At 43.3% G+C, this 24,383-nt stretch overlaps 1 long non-coding RNA gene across 4 annotated transcripts in view; it reads left to right on the forward strand.

Annotated features, from left to right (window-relative positions):
* LOC103878886 overlaps nucleotides 1–24,383 on the forward strand; it is a 46,063-nt gene that overhangs the window by 10,408 nt on the left and 11,272 nt on the right. For 2 of the 4 annotated variants that reach the window (XR_004179464.1, XR_004179467.1), the window contains exons 3-5: nucleotides 15,925–16,035; nucleotides 21,278–21,386; nucleotides 23,519–23,596. This is a non-coding gene — a long non-coding RNA (uncharacterized LOC103878886). Of the gene's footprint in view, nucleotides 1–15,924; nucleotides 16,036–18,981; nucleotides 19,050–21,277; nucleotides 21,387–23,518; nucleotides 23,597–24,383 lie in introns of all 4 variants that reach the window. The other 2 variants (XR_004179466.1, XR_004179465.1) reach the window with 2 other exon arrangements.

The following is a 24,383-nucleotide window of genomic DNA, read 5'->3' on the forward strand; positions in this document are numbered from 1 at the left end:
TTACTGTACTTCGTTCAGTTACGTATTACTTCCATATAGGGATTCCTAATTTGGTTTGTTTTTAAAATAATTTGTAAACACCTAATGAAATACATGATATGAAGTCAAGAGGTACAAAGGGCATACAGCCCTGCACCCTCCCAGTTTTCCCTCCCGAGAGGCAATCACCATTACCAGTTTCTTGTGTGTGCTTCCAGAGGTTGTCTAACAGAACTTTGGTGATGAAAATGGTGGCCGTGCTGCCCAGTTTGGTAGCCATTAGCCACACAGGGGCAGTTGAACCTGTGTATGTGGCCAGTGTGTGTCTTAGGAGCTGACTTTAAAACAAAATTTCTTTTTCAACAGAAGACACAGGTCTCTGTTTACCAGACTGGTCTGCAGCCAAGTAGCCAGAACCTTGGCCTCAAATTCCTATTTTATTTATTTTTTGAGACAGGGCCTCACTCTGTTGTCCAGGCTGGAGTGCAGTGGTGCAGTCATAGCTCACTGCAACCTTGACCTCCTGGGCTCAAAGAAATCCCTCCACCTCAGCCTCCTAAGTTGCTGGGACTACAGATGCACGACACCATGTTTGGCTAATTTTTACAGTTTTAAATTTTTGGCGGGTGCAGTGGCTCATGCCTGTAATCTCAGCACTTTGGGAGGCTGGTGAGACGTCACCTGAGGTCAGGAGTTCGAACAGCCTACACAATAGCGTGAAGCAGAAACCCTGTCTCTACCAAAAATACAAAAATTAGCTGGCTATGGTGGGTGCTGTGAGCCCAGCTAGCAGAGGCATGAGGCATGAAAATCACTTGAACCCAGGAGGAGGCAGGTTGTAATAAGCTGAGACTGAGCTGCCTCCCGGCCTGGGTGACAGGTGAGACCTGTCTCAAAAATAATAATAATAATAAATAAATAAATAAATAAATTTTTACGTAGAAAGGGGGTTCACTATGTTGCCCAGGCTGGTCTCGAACTATTGGCCTCAAGCTATCCTCCCACTTGGCCTCCCAAAGTGCTGGGATTACAGGCGTGAGCCACCAGGCCCAACCTAAATGTCTATGTTAATAGCCATATGTGGCTAGTGGCTACTGTATCAGACCTCACAGTTCTGTGCAGATAGCACACAGCACACAGTGCATACTATACATGCCCTACTACATCTTGCTTTGCTCCCTTAACAGTGCTATGTATCTTGGAGATAGATTGTCCCAGTCTGCCTCATTTTTAAAAACTGCTGCATAATATCCTCTTGTAATCCACAAAGGCAATCCCAGACCCAGCCTGGAGAGCCATGGGTCATCCCTTTTTATAACAAGCTCTAAAATCTTCCACATATACCATGACCAAGGCACATCAAAACAACCCTAGGTTCCTCATGCCTCTACTTTTATCAGCCTGGGCCTGACATAGTTGGATATTGAGTAGTCACTTTTGGTGGCTGGCGGAAATAATTTACCATGAATGACTGCCCTAAAATATACTCTCCACCCACGTGGCCCATGCCAGGCATTCAGTGGTGCTGGTGGCATTCTTTAAGGTTGCTCATATCTCTAAGTGGTTCTCCTTCATAGAGCAAAGTTTCCTGGGAAAGGTGGCCATTACGCAGAACATCTGGGGCTGAGCTTGCTTTTGCCCTGAGAGAGGGGCCAAAGGACCTAGTAGAGCAGCAGGGGCTGTGACGGTGAACCTCATTGTTTTCAAAATTATTCTTAAGAGGCCAGGTGGCCAGGCTCGGTGGCTCATGCTTGTAATCCCAGCACTTTGGGAGGCCGAGGCGGCGATCACGCAGGTCAGGAGATCAAGACCATCCTGGCTAACACGTGAAACCCCATCTCTACTAAAAATACAAAAAACTAGCCGGGCGCAGGTGGCGGGCTTCGTAGTCCCAGCTACTGTGAGGCTGAGGCAGGGAGAATGGCGTGAAACCCGGAGGTGGAGCTTGCAGTGAGTTGAGATCCCGCCACTGCACCCCCAGCCTGGGCGAGCAGAGCAAGACCCGCCTCAAAAAAAAAAAAAAAAAAAAAAAAACAAAAATACAAAAACTAGCTGGGCGTGGTGGTGGGTCTCTGTAGTCCCAGCTACTCTGGGAGGCTGAGGCAGGAGAATGGTGCATGAACCCAGGAGGCGGAGCTTGCAGTGAGCCGAGATGGCAACTCTGCACTCCAGCCTGGGCGAGCAGGGCAAGACTGGCCTCAAAAAAAAAAAAAAAAAAAAAAAAAAAAGGCCAGGTGCATTGGCTCACACCTGTGGTCCCAGGACTTTAAGGAGCAGAGACAGAAGGATCATTTGAGTCCAGGAGTTCAAGATTAGACTGAGCAACACGGGGTGACCTTATCTATACAAAAAATTTAAAAGAAAATTAGCCGGGCGCGGTGGCTCAAGCCTGTAATCCTGTTATCTCTTTGGGAGGCCGAGACGGGCGGATCACGCAGGGTCAGGAGATCGAGACCATCCTGGCTAACACGGTGAAACCCCGCCTCTACTAAAAATACAAAAAACTAGCTGGGCTTAGGTGGCAGCCTGTAGTCCCAGGGAGGCTGAGGCAGGAGAATGGCGGGAACCCGGAGCGGAGCTTGCAGTGAGCTGAGATCCTGCCACAGCACTCCAGCCTGGGTGGACAGAGCAAGACCTCGGGCTCTCAAAAAAAAAAAAAAAAAAAAAAAAAGAAAATTAATTGGGTATGATGGCATGAGCCTGTGGTCCCCGCTACTCAGGAGGCTGAGGTGGGAAGATCACCTGAGCCCAGGAGGTTGAGACTTGCAGTGAGCCGGGTTCACACCACCGCACTCGAGCCTGGACAACAGAATGACACTGTCTCAAAAAAAAAAAAAAAAAAAAAAAAAAAAAAAAATTGTCCTTAAGTCCATGTGGACCCCTGACTAGGTTTGCGCCCTAGACAGTCTTCCTCTGAGGGCAATTCAGGTGGTGAGACTCCAGCTTTAAATGGCCTCTAGAGAAATTTCACTAACCTGCCTTGGTATTTGACCCTATATAACCCCTTTCTTCTGGAGTTCCCTTTGGGTGGCAGTAGATATGGGATTTGGTGTCTGACAGATCTGGGGACAGCTCCCAGCTCCAAATGGCAGAGTCTTTTTACAGATTACAAGCCAAATACTTCGCACTATTTGCTGATCTTCAGGAAGTCAGTCTATATTTCATAACAAGTCACATGGGGATAACGCAGGAATGGCCTAAAATGCTCTCAGTACTATTCCTGAGTCATCCCTCAGGGCGGGGCTTGGTGTTAGGCATGGGGGGAAGACACCTCTGGCACCTCCCCTGCCTCTCTGCCATAGAGAGTGAACACAAAAAGGGTTTAATATAAGTTGCAGGCGCCAGGGACTCCTGCCTGTAATCTCAGTAGGAGCCAAGGTGGGAGGATCACTTGAGGCTAGGAGTTCAAAACCAGCCTGAGCAACAAAGTGAGGCCCGTCTCTAAAATAATAATAATAAAAATAAAAGGTATACTAGGGAAGTTGATGTAGGGGAATCGCGTGTGAGTTAGAAAGAGGCATGGGGGTCAGTCATTTAAAAGCAGCATCAGGATGCTCAAGACTAGAATCCACAGATGTATTTTTTCAGAAACTGAATTTTCTGGCTGACGCAGTGACTCATTACCCTGTAATCTCCAGCACTTTGGGGAGGCCAAGGTGAGCAGATCACTTGATGTCAGGGAGTTCAAGACTAGCACCGGCCATGGGTGGAATCTGTTTTTAGAAAAATCCCAGCTATTCAGGAGGCTGAGGCAGGAGAATCGCAGACAGAAGGCAGAGGTTGCAATCAGGGTCAATGCTACCATTCAGCCTGGGTGACAGGTAGAGACTGTCTCAAGCAAAACAAAACAAAACAAACAAACAAAAACAAATAGACGCGACGCTTCGCACCTGTAATCCCAGCCATTTGGGAGGCGAGATTGGATCACCTGAGGTTAGGAGTTGAGACCAGCCTGACCAGCGCATGGTGAAACCCGTCTCTACTAAAAATATAAAAGAAATTAGCCTGGCATGGTGGTGCATGCCTGTAACTCAACTACTAGGGAGGCTGAGGCAGGGAAACTTGCTTGAACCAGGAGGTAGAGGAGATACAGTGAGCCAAGATCATGCGTTGCATTCAGACTGCTTAACAAAATTAAAACTCCATCTGAAAAAAAAAAGAAAAACAAACAGACAAACAAAAGAGCAGCTGAATTTCCTGTGGACACTTTTCTCTGGCAGCCTTTTCGATGAGGGCTATGTTTCTCCAATACTATATGTTACTGCAAGACTGCTCAGCTTTCATTCCAGTGAAAACATTCTAGAACAAGCTCCCAGGTCAATCTCAGGTGTTTCTCCAGTAACTCAGGGCATGATTGTGTCACCTGCTGCTGTGAGTGACACCTCTCGGAGCCTCTGACTTAGCTAGGTGCCACCATGTGACTCCACCGTAGACTCCCCGCCTTCTTATTTTGCAAAGCCTCGGACATCCCAAACACCTACCAAAAGTGAGTAGAGTGCCAGGACACATCCAATTTATAAGTGTAGCCTGAATGTGGAAGTAAACGGTGGTGGCTGCTCGTGACATTCACCCCTTTCTGTGCAGCTGCTGGAGGCCCAGGGCTTGCATCCAGGCTCCTTGCCAGCGGGGTGCTGCCAATAAAATGGAGTCACGTGGGATTTGGAATGTGGAAAGGAGGTAGAGTCATCCTTTCCTCCCCCGCAGCAGCAGATGTGCAGGCTCTGGTCAGCTGGACTCCATACTCCCCCACCAGTCACCAGCCTGGGGACCATGGGGCTGCAAGGACCTCAGCAGCAGTTTCCCGAGTTTCCTGACTTCTTCCACCCTCTGGAAATCAGCTGTGGTAAAGCAGCCTGAAAGCCAGGGGTGCAACCCCCTCCTCCCCAACCTTCACCACCTCTAGCCCCTCCAGTGATAAGCACTAATTGCCTATATACAACCCCTTTTTGTTTGAAATAGCTAGGGTAATTTCTGTTTTCCTATCTGGGGTAGTGTAACATAAGAAGAAATATATATATGGTCTCTGCCCCCAGTTCCTAACACAAAGCTCCTAAACCCTTTGGAAATTCCTGAATGATGGGGGTGCTAAGAGCGTTGTCTTCTTTTTTGTTGTTAATTTATCATTTTTCTTTTCTCCCAGGTGTTTTTTCCTTTTTAAACTTTTATTTTAGGTTAGGGGATACATGTGCGCATTCGTTATATAGGTAAACTTGTGTTACGGGGGTTTGTTGCACAGATTATTTCATCACCCAGGTACTAAGCCTAGTCCCCAATAGTTTTTTCTGCTCCTCTCCCTCCTCCCACCCTCCACCCTCAGGTAGGGCCCAGTGTCTCTTGTTTATGAGTTCTCATCATTTAGCTCCTGCTTATAACTGAGAACATGCAGTGTTTGGTTTTCTGTTCCTGTCTTAGTTTGCTGAGGATAATGGCCTCTAGCTCCATCCGTGTTCCTGCGAAAGACATGATCTCGCTGTTTTTTATGGTTGCACATCTTTTATTCTAACATTTGGTCCTTGAACCTGGTTCCTGACACAGAGCTCCTAAATCCCATGGAATTTTCTGGGTGATAGAAGCGTCCCTTGTTCTCATGAGGTGACTCTTGCTGGGCTATTTATTTGGGTCTGGTCACCAGAAAGACCTAACTATGGGTGGAAGCTTTGTGCTTTCAGCCCCATTCCCCAGCCTCTGGGGTAGGGAATGGAGCTAGAGCTCAATCACACCTGCGTGACAAAGCGTCCAGAATAATCCTTAAAAGACAGGCCTTGGAGAGCTTCCGGGTTGGCGAACGCATCCATGTGCCGGGAGGGTGGTGCACCCCAGCTCCACAAGGACCTTTCCAGACCTCACCCTGTGTATCTCTTCATCTGGCTGTTCATTTGTGTCCTTTAAAATATCTTTTGTAATAAATCAGCAATAGTAAGAAAACTGTTTTCCTGGGTTCCATGAGCTGTTCTAGCAAATGTTCAAACCTGAGGAGGGAGCTGTTGGGACCTCCAGTTTATAGCCAGCTGGTCAGATGCATAGGTGATGCTTGGCCTTGCACCTGGGGTCTGATGTGGGGGCGGTCCTGTGTGACTGAGCCCTTAACCTGTGGAGTCTGGTGTTCACTCTGCTTAGGGCTTCTCTGCCTTTGTAGTGTCCTGTCAGAAGGCCTTTCCTTCCTCTTGTCAGCTCAGAAAACTTTTCTTCCACTTCCCTTCTTCTGTATCCCATACATCTCTCCTTTCCAGCCAACCAGAGAAGAACCAGGGCTGGCTCCACTGCCACCATGCCCGTCCCACACTGTCTCCTCAGGATGTATTCAGATGTCGGCCCTCACAGGTCTACGGGGCCTTTGGGGAAGGGATGCTGTCCTAGTCAACTCTCTCCCAGCACCAGGCACAGCGTCCTGGCACGTTCCATCACTGTGGACTCTCCCCAGGTGGCCTGACCTTCCCTCCTCTGAACCGCTGCATTTCTTGTCTGCATCAAGTTTGCCCTAATCAGATATCGCCTCATTTAACCATCTTTTAAAAAATGCTTTATTTATCTGGCAGGTTTATTGGAATCAGAATTTTCATTCATTTAGCTGTTGGCCTTGTGTCCACCTCTCCCTGGCACTCAGGTCTCACTTAAGAGCTGGCCTTCTGAGCTGTGGTTTGCCGTCAGTGAGATGGAGACAGAGGTAGCCCTAGGCAGTCTTGTTTTGTTCCACGTGACCCTGGGTGCCCCTCCCCCTCCCAGGCTACAGAAAGGGATGGGCACCGGCCTGGGAGAGACAGTTTATCCACAGGTTGGCCCAGCAGAAATTCTGGGCTTAGACAAAACTGCTCAATTGAGGACAAACTGGGCAAAGTAGAATCTTACTTTGGGAGTTTTTAGAAATATGGTGGGATAGCATTTGGGAATAATAATTGTAGCCAGGCATGGTGGTACACACCTGTAGACCCCCGGCTACTCTGGAGGCTTAGGCAGGAGGATCTTTTGAGCCCTAGAACTTGAGGCTGCAGTGAGCTATGAATGCACCACTGCACTCCAGCTTGGGTGACAGATCAAGACCTATCTCAAAGGAAAAAGGTACACATTTGAGATACGTAAAAAATGTTTTGTTATATAAAATAATTATCTAGGCATTAAAATGTGAAATTATGTAAATATGCCAAAATAGGAACCTGGAGGTGCTCAGAATCCAGACTTTGGGAGCCCAGCAGTGCAAGGATCTCTAGTTTTGGCTTCTTTTTTTTTTTGAGATGGAATCTCGCTCTGTTGCCCAGGCTGGTGTGCAGTGGCCCCATCTTGGCTCACTGCAACCTCTGCCTCCCGGGTTCGAGCAATTCTCCCTGCCTCAGCCTCCTGAGTAACTGGGATTACAGGTACGCACCACCACCCCCAGCTAATTTTTGTATTTTTTAGTAGAGACAGGGTTTTGCCACCTTGGCCAGGCTGGTCTTGAACTCCTGGGTCCACCCACCTCAGCCTCCCAAAGTGCTGGGGTTACAGGTATAAGCCACCATACCCAGCCTGATCTTGGCTTCTTGTCAGCTCCCTGCTTATGTCCAACACTCACCCCTATTACAGAGCTGGTGTGGGGAGTTTTTGTCCTGGTGACTTAACAGTGGAACTAAAGTGCGTAGCACTGTACCTGACCACAGCTGGTGCCCAATAAACAGCAGCTGCCATCATCCTCACCATCCGTATGTTATCGTTATTGACTCTTTGATGGCAACCATGGCTTATCCCCCTCTATCTCCCTGTGCCCTACAGCAGGGCAGTGGAATGGTTAAGAGGCTTTGAAGTCTAACAGTCCTGGCTTAAAACCCTAACTTGTCATTTGGATGTGTGGTCTTGGACACTTGGGCAGGTCACCTAAGTCAGATGATGATTTTAAAAACTATGCTTCCATGGATTGCTGGGCAAAATGATATAAGACTGTAAAAGGCCTAACCCAGGGTTTGGCATCAAGAAGGCAAATTGTAAATGTTAGCTGCTACTCTGCCTATAACTATTTAGTCTTGTGCTTTAAACTCAAATATTTGCTGGCCCACTGAAGTCACCACACAGAGAAAGATGCTTTTCATTCTCAGTAAAGAACTTTGGGAGATAACTGGGGCAGGCAGCTAGACAACAGGTGTCTTTTGTCCAGCATCAGCAAACTCATCAGAACCGATGGATGGCTCACTTTGCTTAGAAATCCCACCAGCATGCATGCACACCAGCATGAACAGCCCAGTGTGACGGAGCTGGTTCCCAGTCACACTGCTCCTGGGAAGGTGGGGGGCAACTGTTCTGCAGTTAGCGCCGTTCTTTACCTCCTATTACCAACTGCCTGAGTTCATTTGTGTTCAGTTAGGTAGATTACCAATTCTTGTTCATTCTGATTTTCTTTTGCTCAATAATGTATTTAATGTTCACTGACCTACCAAATGTGATTTATTAGTGACTTTTTCCTTGAAGATGGAGTGGAGGAATCCTTGCGCCTTCTGCAACATTCTACTGCCGTTGTGGAACTGTGCAGCTATGGATGTGCATCCGTGGGGGATGGGGAGAGGCTAGGGCAGTACGTGAATGGAGAGGTAGTCCCCCGAGTATGTTTTCTGAAATACAGTCCGGCGGAGGGCAGTCTTGGGAAATTACTGCTCTCACACACTCTTTTGACCCTACCCCTCCAGCACCTCCCTGCTATCCAAGGGTTGGGAATTTTTTTTTTTTTTTGTCTTTTTTTTTTTCCTTTTTGTGGAGAGCGGGGTCTCGATATATTGCCCAGGCAGGTCTTGAACTCCTGGGCTCAAGCTATCCTCCTGCCCCTGCCTCCCTGAGAGCTGGGATTACAGGCGTGAGTCACCGCACCCAGCTTAAGGTTGGTATTTTTAAAAATAAAAACAAATTATGAAAAAACCAATGTGACTTTTCCACCATCTTGTAAGGGTGAAAAGCTCCCACCAAGTCTGGATGAACATTCATGCGTGGGCTTGAGGGCTTGGGAAAAAGACGGGGCTTGGCCCCACAGTGCAGGCAGGCCCAGTGATCCCATGAGAGGGGCCAGGAGGTGGGAGGTCGCCTGTGGGCAGGAGGTCAAGTATGTGGTATTTTATGACTGGTGCTTGATGAACCAAGGGAGAGGGCACGGAAAACAACGGTATTTAATTGTAAAATCTCCACCCCTGAGGATATGTTTTCAGGCCTGGGTGACTAATTAGACTGGGAAACAAGGGAGGGAACCAAGGCCCTGTGCTTCCTCTGCCCGCTGCCTCTGTGGATGTGTGGGCCGCTGGCTTCAGTCCTGCTTTTCTTTCTGATGGCCTTTGCTATTTATGCATAAATATTTAACTACACATTTAATGTCTTACTGCATGTCTATAATTAGTTATATATATTCTTTGATAAAAGAAAAATAAAAGCAGCTTTGGCTGCCGAAGGAGTGGCAGTGGTCAGGCAGCCCAGCTTCTCGAAGGCTCTCGGCACACCGCGGCCCGAAGGCACCTGGCACGCGCCTTCCTCGCCGCCAAGATGCCCAAGAGGAAGGTCAGCTTCGCTGAACGGGCCGCCAAGGAAGAGCCCAGGAGGAGACAGGCGCGGTTGTCAGCTAAACCTCCTGCAAAACTGGAAGCGAAGCCGAAAAAGCCAGCAGCTAAGGGTAAATCTTCAGAGAAAAAAGTGCAAACAAAAGGGAAAAGGGGAGCAAACGGAAAACAGGCCAAAGTGGCTAACCAAGAAACTAAAGAAGATTTATCTGCAGTGGCTGGGCACGGTGGCTCACGCCTGTAATCCCAGCACTTTGGGAGGCCGAGGCAGGCAGATCACCAGGTCAGGAGATTGAGACCATCCTGGCTAACACGGTGAAACCCCATCTCTACTAAAATTACATAAAATTAGCCGAGTGTGGAGGTGGGCGTCTGTAGTCCCAGCTACTCTGGAGGCTGAGGCAGGAGAATGGCGTGAACCCGGGAGGTGGAGGTTGCAGTGAGCCGAGATCGCGCCACTGCACTCCAGCCTGGGCCACAGAGTGAGACTCCATCTCAAAAAAAAGAAAAAGAAAGAAAGAAAAAAAAAAAAGAAAAAAGATTTACCTGCAGAAAATGAATGGGGAAATGAAAACTGAGGAGAGTCCAGCCTCTGATGAAGCAGGAGAGAAAGAAGCCAAGTCTGATTAATACCATATACCATGTCTTATCAGTGGTCCCTGTCTCCTTTCTTGTACAATCCAGAGGAATATTTTTATCAACTATTTTGTAAATGCAGGTTTTTTTTAGTAGCTCTAGAAACATTTTTGAGAAGGAGGGAATCCCACCTCATCCCATTTCTTAAGTGTAAATGCTTTTTTTTTAAAAGGTGAAATCATTTGTTGGTTATTTATTTTTTGGTACAACCAGAAAATAGTGTAGGATATTGAATTCTGAGAGACTTTGACTGTCTCAGGTGTCAGCTTAACATTCCATAGATGGGGGGTTAGTTTTTATATCCTAGAATACAAAGCATATTAACCGGCAATATGGAGTCAGTCCTGCATTTAATGTCTTGAACATTTTAAATTACTTCTATTCCCATCTTGTTTTTTAGTAGAATTGTTTCCTAAAGAAAACCACTCCTTGATCATGACTCTCCCTGTCGGAATTGTGTGCAGTCTGTAACATATTTGGCTGTGGTAGTCCTGTTTTCCTAATAACTTTGTTACTGTGATGTGAAAGGTTAAAAATTGGAATATGTAGTGTACATGCTATTCAGTTGTGAACTGTGGGCCGTATATAACAGCTTATCAACATGTGAAGATACTGGTACTTGATAGCCTCTTAAGGAAAATTTGCTTCCAATTTTTAAGCTGGAAAGTCACTGGAAGAACTTTAAAAAAGAATTACAATACCTGGCTTTTTAGATTTTCGTTACGTATAATAAGAATTGTGTACAAATTGAAATGTCTGTACTGTCAGTCCTCCCAGCCCAGGCTAAGCCATCATATCCCCAGTGACCTGCACGTAAACATCCAGGTGGCCTGAAGCAACTGAAGATCCACAAAAGAAGTGAAAATAGCCTTAACTGATGACATTCCACCATTGCGATTTATTTCTGCCCCACCCTAACTGATCAATGTGCTTTGTCATCTTCCCCACCCTTAAGAAGTTTCTTTGTAATTCTTCCCACCCTTGAGAATGTACTTTGTGAGATCCACCCCCTGCCCACAAAACATTGCTGCTAACTCCACCGCCTATCCCAAAACCTATAAGAACTAATGATAATCCCACCACCCGTTGCTGACTCTCTTTTAGGACTCAGCCCGCCTGCACCCAGGTGAAATAAACAGGCTTGTTGCTCACACAAAGCCTGTTTGGTGGTCTCTTCACACGGACGCGCATGACACTGATCCTCAACCAATAAAATCTCAATTATGAAAGAAAAAAAGAGAAATATGTAATTTTGCAGGAGCCCTGAGGTGGGCTGGGGTTACTCTCCTCCCCCTCAGCAGCTGATTCTCCTGTTGGGGTCTTCCCTGTTGGGGTTTCGCTGTCCCTGGGATAAGAATAACAATGCCAAGGTTTTGATTCCTGAAAGGAGCAGTTAAGCTTCTCACCCCCTCCTCATTTTAGATGGGAACCATGAGGGCCCTGTCGTTTACCCAGCGTCCCTGTTGAAGATCTCATCCTCATTGGAAGACTCCTTGTTGTGCAGCTTCATGGTTTTTGTTTGTTCTGTTTTGTTTGAGATGGAGTTTCACTCTTGTTGCCCAGGCTGGAGTGCAATGGCGTGATCTTGGCTCACTGCAACCTCTGCCTCCTGGGTTTAAGCAATTCTTCTGCCTCAGACTCCCAAGTAGCTGGGATTACAGGCCTGTGCTACCATGCCTGGTTCATTTTGTATTTTTAGTACAGATGGGGTTTCACCACGTTGGTCAGGCTGGTCTCGAACTCCTAACTGTTATGTGTGTTCATGTGAAGAGAGTCCACCAACAGGCTTTGTGTGAGCAACAAGGCTGTTTATTTCACTTGGGTGCAAGTGGGTTGAGTCCACAAAGAAAGTCAGCAAAGGGAGATGGGATGGGGCAGTTTTATAGGATTTGGGTAGGCAGTGGAAAATTACAGTTAAAGGTGATTATCTCTTGTGGGCAGGGGAGGGGTCACAAGGTGCAGGGTCGGGAGATCATGAGACTCATTGTCCGGGGGAAGAATGTCACAAAGTCGATTGATTAGTTGGAGTGGAGCATATATATGTGCGGGTCACAGGGGTTATGATGGCTTAGCTTGGGCCCAGATGTCTGACACTGAGGATCCTTCTTTTTTTGGGGGTGGGTGGGTGTAGGGGATGGAGTCTCGTTCTGTCGCCCAGGCTGGAGTGCAGTGGCGCAATGCTCAGCCTCCCGAGTAGCTGGCACTATAGGCGCCCACCACCACGCCTGGCTAATTTTTGTATTTTTAGTAGAGACGGGGTTTCACTATGTTGGTCAGGCTGGTCTCGAACTCCTGACCTTGTGATCCACCTGCCTAGGCCTCCTAAATGCTGGGATTACAGGCGTGAGCCATGGCGCCCGGCCAAGGGTCCTTCTTTATCTTCCTCTGATGCCCTTCTATGAGAATGAATCTGTTTTGGAAGAAAACACAATTAAGATTATCCATCACAACAACCACTATCTCCAAATCTGTATTCAATCCTTTTATTCATTATAAGTCTCATCTACCTGATGAGATAACTTTCTTGAAGACAGGACTTGTATGCTGTTTAACAGAGCTTTGACTCTTCCACAGTTCAGTCATCCTTGCTATCTTGCGGGGGACTGGTTCTAGGATACTGCCCCGACACCATACCAGAATCTGTGGATGCTCAATCCCTTACTTATGATGGTGTAGTATTTGCATATAACCAACACACATCCCCCCATATACTTTATTTACTTACTTAGAGATAGGATCACCCTCTGTCGCTCAGGCAGGAGTGCAGTGTCACAATCATAGCTCACTGCAGCCTCAACCTCCTGGGCTCCAGTGATCCTCCCACCTCAGCCTCTTGAGTAGCTGGGACTACAGCTGCATACCACCATACCTGGATAATTTATTTTTATTTTTAATAAAGACAAGGTCTCACTATGCTGCCCAGGTTGACCTCCCAAAGTGTTGGGATTGCAAGTGTGAGTACAAGTGCCTGGCCCCATGTACTTTAAGTCATCACTAATAAAATGTATAGGTATTGTACAATGGTGACAGTTGTTATACTGTACTTTCTATTTGTATTTTTATTGTTTCTTTTTTCAAATATTCAGCCTCATTCAGTTGAATCTGAAGACGTGGACCTGCTCATGAAGAGGGCTGACTGTGTCTAACTTAGGGTCTTTCATGCAGCTGGCACTTAATACCTTTTATTGACTGTTTTAGCTAACATTCAACAGACAATTCCCAATTAAAAAAGAAAAAAAAAACTCTTAAAAGTAGGAAGAAAAGGAAACCTGAGTCCTTGCTCTAAAGCGGCACAAAAACCAGCCTGGATAGCATAGCGAGACCTTATCTCTACAAAAAAATTTTTTAAATTATCTGCTTGCCTGTAGTCCCAGCCACTCAGGAAGCTGAGGCAGGAGGATCCCTTAAACCCAGGAGTTTGAGGTTACAGTGAGCTAGATCACACCATTGCTCTCCAGCCTGGGTGACAACAAGGCCCTAAGAAAGAAAAACAAATAAAGGAAAGGAAAAAAAAAAGGAAAGGAAAGGAAAGAGGAAAGGAAGGAAAGAGTATAAGTATTGAAAAGGAAGAGACAAAACTATCATTATTTGCATATGAAATGATAAATGTTAGACAGCCAAAGAAGCCTAAGAGAATCAACAAAGATTTTACTGGAAGTAATATGAGAATTCAGTATGGTATGTCAGCCTGGGTGACACAGTGAGATCAGGTCTCAAAATTTTTTTTATTTACATAAGCAGAATAGGCACAAAAAATTATCTGAAATATTATTTATTTATTTAGACAGAGTCTCGCTTTTGTCAACCAGGCTGGAGTGCAATGACACGATCTCAGCTCACTGCAACCTCTGCCTTTCTGGGTTCAAGTGATTCTCTTGCCTCAGCCTCCCTAGTAGCTGGGATTACACATGCCTGCCACCATGTCTGGCTAATTTTTGTATTTTTAGTAGAGACAGGGTTTCACCATGTTGGCCAGGCTGGTCTCAAACTACTGACCTCAAGTGATCTGCCGGCCTCAGCCTCCCAAAGTGCTGGGGTTACAGGCATGAGCCACTACGCCTGGCCCTGGGCATCTTTTTAAACTGCAGGCACTGATTCAGTAGGTCTGAGCTGTGGGCTGAGACCCAGTACTTGTCTAATACGCTTCCTCTGAAGCCAGGCTGCAATTCTGCACCACACTTTGAAGAGCAGGTTCAAGACCAATGTATCTTCTGCCATTTCAAACTACTCAAAAATCCTTCCTCCTATCTCAAGGTCTGTCTCAGTGTAATTCCAATTGCAGCCCCACCACACTGGTTGTGGCTACTTCCTGCAGAACCACATGGAACAAATTTAATTGACCTGAACTTGATAGCTTATCAGCTATGTTAAGGCAGCTAGCTGTTAGGGTCCCCTGAGTTTTCTTTTCTTTTCTTTTCTTTCTTTTTTTTTAGGCAGGGTCTCACTCTGTCACCCAGGCTGGAGTGTAGTGGCACAATCGTGGCTCCCAGGTACAAGCGATTCTTATGCCTCAGTCTCCCCAGCAGCTGAGACTACAGGTGTGCTCCACCACGCCTGGCTAATTTTTGTATTTTTTAGTAGAGATGAGTTTTCGCCATGTGAACCAGGTTGGTCTCAAACTCTCAGCCTCAAGCAATCCGCCCACCACAGCCTCCCAAAGTGCTGGAATTACAGGTGCGAGCCACTGCGCTCAGCTGACAATTAGACATCTTTGAAAGAAGGACTCTATAGCAGCTGATGATAACGCAGAAGTTCTTAGTTTTAGTTTACTGAAGTGACCCTTCTTCTGACTATGTAACCACTTATCTTCCTCTTCCCATTCATCTAAAATGGGGTGATATAATATGTGATTTTACCAATATAATTCTAATATATGCTTTTTGTGGAAAATTCAGAAAATATCGAAGCTAAACATGAAAATTTGCCGGGCAAGGTGCTAGCACTTTGGTGGCCAAGGCAGGCAGATCACTTGAGACCAGGAGTTTCAGACAAGCCTGGCCAACATGGCGAAACCCTGTCTCTACTAAAAATACAAAACTTAGCCTGGCAGGGTGGTGCAAACCTGTAGTCCAAGCTACTTGGGAGGCTGAGGCAGGAGAATCACTTGAACCCAAGAGGCGGAGGTTGCAGTGGGCTGAGATTGTGCCATTGCAATCCTAAAGCCTGGGTGACAGAATGAGACTCTGTCTCAAAAAAAAAAAAAAATGTTGAAAATGAAAATCTCATATGATGCCATCATCTAGTGGCAGCCACTGTTGACATTGGGTATATTTCTTTTATTTCTTTTCTATTTGCATATTTTATCTTGCTAAAACTCAATATCTTACCTGTTTTAACAACAGATGTTCATTATAGAAAAAAGTGGAAAATACAAATATGCCAAAGAAGAAATAGAAATCCCCGTGGTCCCATTACCCAGAAACAACTTCTGGTTACATTTTGATGTGTTTCCTTGAAGATGTTTAAATCGGACACGCGCGGTGGCTCACTCCTGTAATCCCAGCACTTTGGGAGGCCGAGGCAGTTGGATCACCTGAGGTCAGGAGTTCAAGACCAGCCTGACCAATATGGTGAAACCCCATCTCTACTAAAAATACAAAAATTAGCTGGGCATGGGTGGGTGCCTGTAATCCCAGGCACTTGGAAGAAGCTGAGGCAGGAGAATCGCTTTAATTCAAGAGGCAGAGGTTGCAGTGAGCCGAGATTGTGCCACTACACTCCAGCCTGGGTGGCAGAGTGAGACTGTCTCAACAACAACAACAAAAAATAATAATAATAATTAACACCAATTCTACCCAAACTCTTTCAGAAAATAGAAGAGAACATTGCTGAATCATTTTAAGAAGTCAGTATTCACTCTGATGCCAAAACCAAAGGAAGCACACACAAAAAAGGAGAAAACTGCCAACCAATACCCATTGTAAGTAAAGATGCAAAATCCTTAACAAAAGATTAGCAAATAGAATTAATCAATATATGAGAATTACACAACATGACAAAGTGGGGTTTACTACAAGGATACATAGCTGATTTTGTATTTGAAAATTAATCAATGTAGTCTACTGTACTAAAAGGCTAAAATAAAAAAAATCATGTCAATTAATTTCAGAAAAAAAGTATTTGACAAAAATTCAACACCAACTCATAATAAAATGCAGATAAAATAGGTATATGGGGGCCAGGCGTGGTGGCTCACACCTGTAATCCTAGCAGTTTAGTGTAATTTCTAATATTTTAGATTCTTAGGTAGGAGAAGTAGAATAAGAGTACTCCTCCAGAACGTTTATTTCAGACCTTTTTATAAATTTAATGTTTTTGTATGCTGCTTCTCATATTATTAATTTCAAAGCCCTTGGCAATAAGGAGGTTAATCTTTTCTATAATGTAAGGAAATTTAACTTTAAAAATTTCCCTTTAGATATGCTAGCGTCTTAATCTTGTTTCATTACATACTTTATTAATTCAAGGCCTTAAAAATTACAGCTTTATTCTGTTACACAGGTTTTTAAGTATGCCTGTACACCATAATGACGTTATTTGTTTATTTATTTATTTATTTATTTATTTATTTATTTATTTGAGATGGAGTTTCGCTCTTGGCTAAAGTGCAATGGCACGATCTCAGCTCACTGCAACCTGTGCCTCTCGGGTTCAAGTGATTCTCCTGCCTCAGCCTCCCGAGTCGCTGGGACTACCGGCGCATGGCGGCACGCCCGGCTAATTTTTTGTATTTTTGGTAGAGATGGGGTTTCACCATGTTAGCCAGGATGGTCTCTATCTCCTGACCTCGTGATTCGCCCGCCTCTGCCTCCCAAAATGCTGGGATTACAGGCGTGAGCCACCATGCCCAGCCGAGAAATTTTTTTAAATGCAGAAAGTTCTCTAGCCACTTTGTATTTACCACTAGATGTCTCACTAACTTCAGAAAACCTGATAGCTTTTGACCACACGAGAGTAACTTAGCTCTCAAGTTAAATTTTTGTAGAATAATATAATCAGGTTAAGTTGAAACCTATTTTTTAAATTAAGATATTGAACTTGTATTTTTCTTTATTGTGTTATTTAACAGAAAGGAAACATAAAAGGCTGTGACTTTCCTACTTAATTAAGGATCTGGAAGCCACATTTTGTATGGAAAAAGTTATTTTTCTTTTCTTTTAATTTTTGATTTCAGTAGGTTTTGAGGGAACACATGGCATTTGATTACATGAATAAGTACTTTAGTGGTGATTTCTGAGATTTTGGTGGACCCATCACCCAAGCAGCGTCCACTGTACCCAGTGTGTATTCTTTCATCCCTCATTACCCTCTCACCCTTTCCCCCAGTCCCTATAGTCCAGTGTATCATTCTTATGCCTTTGCATCCTCATAGCTTAGCTCCCACATGTGACTGAGAACATACGATGTTAGGTTTTTCATTCTTGAGTTACTTCACTTAGAATAATAGTCTCCGATTTTATCCAGGTTGTTGTGAATGCCATTATTTCTTTTTATGGCTGAGTAGTATTCCATGGCGTATATATATGTATGTGTGTGTGTGTGTGTGTGTCTGTATACACATACCACATTTTCTTTATCCACTCATTGACTGATAGGTATTTGGACTGGTTCTATATTTTTGCAATTGCAAATTGTGCTGCTATAAACATGCATGTGCAAGTATCTTTTTTGTATAATGACTTCTTTTCCTCTGGGTAGATATCCAGCAGTGGGACTGCTGGATAAAATGGTAGATCTACTTTTAGTTCTTTTTTCTTTTTTCTTTTTTTGAGACGGAGTCTCGCTCTGTCACCCAGGCCCCAGGCTGGAGTGCAGTGACGTGATCTCGGCTCACTGCAAGCTCCGCCTCCCGGGTTCGCGCCATTCTCCTGCCTCAGCCTCCTGGCTAGCTTGGACTACAGGCGCCCACCACCATGCCTGGCTAATTTTTTTGTATTTTTAATAGAGACGGGGTTTCACCGTGTTAGCCAGGATGATCTCGATCTCCTGACCTCGTGATCTGCCCGCCTGGGCCTCCCAAAGTGCTACTTTTAGTTCTTTAAGGAATCTCCACTCTGTTTTCCGTAGTGGTTGTACTAGTTTACATTACCACCAGCAGTGTGAAAGTGTTCCCTTTTCACTGCATCCATGCCAACACCTGTTTTTTTAAAAGTTTTTTGATTATGGTCATTCTTGCAGGAGTGAGGTGGCATCGCATTGTAGTTCTGATTTGCATTTCCCTGATACTTGGTGACGTTGAGCATTTTTCCATATGCTTGTTGGCCTATCTTGGTATATCTTCTTTTGAGAATTGTCTATTCATGTCCTTAACCCACTTTTTGATGGAATTGTTTTTTTTTTTTTCCTTGCTGATTTGTTTGCGTACTTTGTAGATTCTGGATATTAGTCCTTTGTCAGATGTTTTTCTTAATCCTTAATTTTTTTATTTTCCCTAAGATAGGGTCTTGCTTTGTCAACCAGGGTGGAGTGCAGTGGCATGATCATGGCTCATTGCAGCCTCAGCCTCCCAGGCTCAAGTGATCCTCCCACCTCAGCCTCCTGAGTAGCTGAGACTACAGACGTATGCCACCACCCTTGGCTAACTTTTAAATTTTCTTGTAGAGGTGGTTACTATGTTGCCCAGGCTGGTCTCAAACTCCTGGGCTCAAGTGATCCTTTTGCCTCAGCCTCCCAAAGTGCTGGGATTACAGGTGTGAGCCACTGTGCCTGGCCAATTTTTAATTCTTTTTATTTTAATTTTTTTAAAAAAGCCAGAAACCAGCAGAGAGACTTAATTCTTCAACTAGTTTAATAACACCTAAAGAGAAAGTGTAGAAATGTGATTTTTTGTTTTTCCTTATAAACATAAATTTATATGTTTAAATAGCAGAGTGAAAATAACAAGATAGAGTGAATTCTTCCCAGGAGGAAATACTTCATGAATTGAGAGTGGAGGTAAAAACATTCTTCTATTGAACACATTTATAAATGGTTAGGTGTTATTGAAATACTATGCATAGCACTCGGCTTCAAGAACAATATAGTCAAATAGATTTAATACCCTAACTTACCAAGTTTCTTTGAAACATAACCCTTAAGTTTTGGTCTTCCTTTATTATTTGAAGGTGATAGATCACAGAATCATAGAATTGGGGAACTGATAGGTGAGTTGCCTGTCCTCAAAACTTGGCAAATTAGTATCTTAAAAAAACTAGCATTGATACCAACATGCAAAATTTCTCCAGTCACAAACATTTAACGCTGTTTTGTTGTAGTATTTTTAGCTGTCCACAGGAAATCTACTCTATCCCAATATGTCTTACATGTGAAGTGTCATTTTTGTCTAACATTTTTAGTTCCACCTTTTACATTTTTGTCAAAACAATCATTTTCATTATTGCTTTGGGCCGAAAACTGTATTGTCATCTTTGACACAAGTGTCTTACTGATTTGTATTAGATCTTTCAGAATAGCTCTCTTAATTTTCATTTCCTTTCCCTTTCCATATGACTTCCCTCGTTCAGGGTCTTTTCATCCTACTGTTGGATGATTACAACAGCTTCATATATGGTCTGCCTCTAATCTTTCTTTCTCCTAGTGGACCCTGAATACCACTGATAGAAAAAATGACTGTAGTTCCAGCCATGCTCAAGAACCTGAAATGGCTCCCTGTTAATCTACCTCAATCAGTCCAAGCCCTATTGTCTGACTTTTAAGCTTCTCTTACTGGATCATTCATATTTCCAACACTATTTACTTTTACAGCTTAGCACAAACTCTTTGGTTAGACTCTTCAAAGTCTTTTAAATACTGTATTGTCATACCCTCCTTGGCACTCTTCCTGTTGCTAGGAAAGTCCTCCTTCTCCTGTATGTCCTTTAAAGCAGCAGCCCCCAACGTTTTTGGCACAGGGACCGGTTTTGTGCAAGACAGTTTTTCCAAGGACACGGGGAGCAGGGGATGTGTTGGGATGAAGCTGTTCCAGCTCAGATCATCAGGCATTAGATTCTCGTAAGGAACGCACAACCTAGATCCCTTGCATGTGCAGTTCACAATAGGGTTCCAGCTCTTATGAGCCTCTAATGCTGCGGCTGATCTGACAGAAGGCGGAGCTCAGGCCGTAATGCTTGCTCTCCTGCTGCTCACCTCCTGCTGTGTGGCCCGGTTGTAACAGGCCACAAACCTGTACCGGCCCATGGTCTAGGGGTTGAAGACCCCTGCTTTAAAGCCCAGATGAGTTCCCCTCTCCCCCAAAGCCCTTTCTATACTGTCCAGATTCACACTGTTCTCCTGTTTATCTGAGCTCTTGTACTCACTGTTGAATCACATAGTAAATGAGAGGTGAAGTACAGCATAGTGGTTAAGAGCATGAAGTCGAGAGCCAGACGGGTTTAGCATCTATACTTTAGACCCTGGCTCTGCCACTTACTACTGTGTGACCTTGGGCTACTTAGTTGACCCCCTTGTGCCTTAGTTTCCATGTCAGCAAAATAGGGAAAATAATAGTATCTACCTCCTAGGGTTATTGTAAGGATTAAGGATGAATGTAAAGTATTTAGAATAGTACCTAACATAGTGATACAAGTGTTTGCATTATAATCAATATCACTAAGCACTTGTTTATTCTCAGGTTTTTTTTTTTTTTTTTTCCGTGTATAGTATTTTTTATCTTTCCACTTAGATAGTAAACTCTTTCAAGGCAGAGTGTTACATCTTTTGTTTTGGTCTCATTTTTCCTGGTAGTTATTAAGCAAAACCCATTTGCTAATTTGATTTCTCTGTAGCCTGTGTTCCTGTATAAAAACCTTTAATAATCTCTCCTTTAAATGAGCTACTGAGGGAGACATTTGGAAAGAAAAAGCCATGAATGGTTCCAAGAATTCACCTTCCTGGGGTCACAGGGCTGGTAACAACCTACAAAAACTTCCACATTATGAAGTAATCTCTAGATTTTGGTAGTTTAAACTGGGAATATTTTGAGACAGAAACAAGAAAAAATGTAGTTTTGGTATTTTATTTAGAAGTAACTTTTAGTCTTTTTTTAAAAAATGGACTATTCATTTATAGCTATTAAACTTTTTAAAAATAATGGAATAATCTTTTGTAGCAAATGGAACATTTATATAATTAATCTTCTATCTCACATGTCAAATTATTAATTTTAAAAAATCTTTTTTTCATAGGACTTCCTGATCCATTTGCTAAGGTGGTGGTTGATGGATCTGGGCAATGCCATTCTACAGATACTGTGAAGAATACGCTCGATCCAAAGTGGAATCAGCATTATGACCTGTAGGTTTAAATGATTAGTTTGAAATGAAACACATAATTATTACTTGATATGGTCTTTGAAAAGAATCATGGGAAATGATCTGAGTTTCATCTGTGGTATAATTTGGTCTTCACAAAAGGCGTAAAGAAAAGCCCAGTGGGAATGTGCTTTGGTTTACAGACAGGTTTTGAAAGATGAGGTATCCCTAAAATTCTGTGAAGAACAAAATGAAACTGGCTCACAGTAGAGCAGTCCCCCCAACTTTTTCCAAATAAATAAAGGTATTAATTCACCACTTTAGACCAATTATAAAACCAGAAATCAGAATTTGGATTGCACTGAATAGGCATTCTTTTTGCTTTTATATAGATGGTTTCTTTCTTTTAAATTTTATTTTAATCATAGGAGTTTATGCACCTCTTTAAAAAGGCAAAAGATACTATAAAGTTTTTACTGGAAAACAGCAAGTTCCCTGCTCCATTCTTATTCCTGATTTCCATCCTCAAGGCAACTGCTTTAATAACTTTGGCTGTTTATTCTGGTATTTTCATGTTTCTAGATATGTTCCTTATTTTATACCATCAGTTTTCTTTTTTTAGTTTTAGGTAGTTTTGTTTTGTTTTGTTTTGTTTTTGAGACAGAATCTTGCTCTGTCACCCAGGCTGGAGTATAGTGACACCATCTTGGCTCACTGCAATCTCTGCCTCCTGGGTTCAAGCAATTCTCCTGCCTCAGCCTCCCGAGTAGCTTGGAATGCAGGTGCCACCACCACCATGCCCAGCTAATTTTTGTATTTTTAGTAGAGACGGAGTTTCACCATGTTGGCCAGGCTCGTCTCCAACTCCTGACCTCAAGTGATCTGCCCGTCTCAGCCTCCGAAAGTGCTGGGATTACAGACGTGAGCCACCACGCCCAGCCTAGTTTTAGGTATTTTCGAATTTCCTACCTAGAAGATGATTCAGCTTTATTTTTTATTAAAAATTCTTTTAAAATTAGAGACAGTCTCACTCTGTTGCTCAGGCTGGAGTGCAGTGGCATAATCATAGCTCACTGTAGCCTCAAACTCCTGGACTCAGCTGATCCTCCCACCTCACCCTCCTGAGTAGCTGGAACTACAGGTGCATGCCACCATGCCCAGCTAATTTTTTTTTTAAATTTTCTGTAGAGATGGGGTCTTGCTATGTTGCCCAGTCAGGTCTTGAATTCCTGGGCTCAAGCAATTCTCCCTCCTTCGCCTCCCAAAATATTTGGATTACAGGCATGGACTGTGATGCCCAGTCCAGTGGTTTGGCTTTTAAAATTGGTATTCATCATCCCCATTCCCATGACACAAGCCCCTTCCTTTCTTTAGTCTTCCAATATATTACATGAACCTTTTTGGTTAAACCATTGTTCCATGTTTACATTATTATGATTACATAAATATCCATAGTTGGGTCACATGGTTACAAGAATTATATATATATATATATATTTTTTTTTTTTTGAGACGGAGTTTCGCTCTTTTTTGCCCAGGCTGGAGTGCAGCGGCGTGATCTCAGCTCACCACAACCTCCGCCTCCTGGGTTCAAGCGATTCTCCTGCCTCAGCCCCCCGAGTAGCTGGGATTACAGGCATGTGCCACCATGCCTGGCTAATTTTGTATTTTTAGTAGAGACGGGGTTTCTCCGTGTTGGTCAGGCTGGTCTTGAACTGCCGACCTCAGGTGATCCACCCGCCTCGGCCTCCCAAAGTGCTGGGATTACAGGCGTGAGCACCACGCCTGGCCTAGTGTATTTTTTAGATGGTCAGATTATCAAGTATTAAACTTAATGTGGACTTTTCAAACTCCTTTGTATATGAATATACTCTTAATATGTTATGCCTCTTCTTAAGTACAGTAGTGACTCTTCTATGCACCATTACTACGGTAAAAAAGGAATTAGGCTTCTTCAATGAACATGGTAAAGGGTACAAAACTTTAGAATTCTAATATTACTCCTAAAGGGAAAAATCTATGGGAAAAGAAATTATAAATTTTAGTAGAAACCGAAGAGGTCATTCTAAAGTATTAAAATAAGCTAAGCCAGATGTCTTCTAAAGATAGAAATATTTGATTGTAATAATTCTTTCTAGTTGTATGAATCTTAGTAATATTTCTATCATTTAATAGTAAATCTTCAGAGACCGAATTCACATGAGGACAAGTTGTGGACTGCAGTCGTTTATTCAATAATGATTTACCAGACGAGTAAGCTAACATCACTGAAATTGTTAGAGAAATATATAGATAATATCCTTAAAAGAATAGAAATAAGTTGGTGTTTATTGTATATTGAATGTAGATTTTCCTTGTAATGGTAAAATTAATGGAGGATCTTGTCACAACAAATTTATAAAGTAAGTCACAAATTAGATGTGTTAAATTTGGTTATTAAGAGTTTCGACTAGGAGACAAATGAAATTTCCTGACAAATATAACTCTCTTGTAAATATTATCTAGTTAAAAAAAAAGTTGCTGGATTAAGTTATTCAAAACAGGCCATGTAAATTAGAAACATTGCTATATTTAAGAGGGATGGGATGGATAAGTTGTGTAATAGTAAGTAAAATAACATAGTAACATTAAATTGAGCATTTATATGTCCAACTGTTATAAACACTTTATGTACAAATCATTTAATTCTCATAGCATCTTGGAAGGCTGTATATAGCCATGCTTCTGAAATCAGACCAGCTGAATTATAATCCTTAGTCTTCTGTGTACTGGCTTTATGACCTTTATTTAACTTCCATGGGCTTTGGTTTATATTTATTTACAAAACAGTATGAGTGATAATAGTACATACTCCATAAACAGTTGAGAGGATAAATGAAATAATTCAGGTAAAGCACTTTAGCACAGTGTCTTTCATAAAATAAGTGCTTCATAAATAATTAGCTACTATTATTTCTATTGCTACTACTGTTACCCTCAAAAACTAAGAGTTAGAGAAGTAATTTGCCTAAGGCCACAACAGTAAGTGGCAGAGCTAAAA

The sequence above is a fragment of the Papio anubis genome, chromosome 17, assembly GCF_008728515.1.
Source record: "Papio anubis isolate 15944 chromosome 17, Panubis1.0, whole genome shotgun sequence".
Taxonomy (NCBI): Eukaryota; Metazoa; Chordata; class Mammalia; order Primates; family Cercopithecidae; genus Papio; species Papio anubis.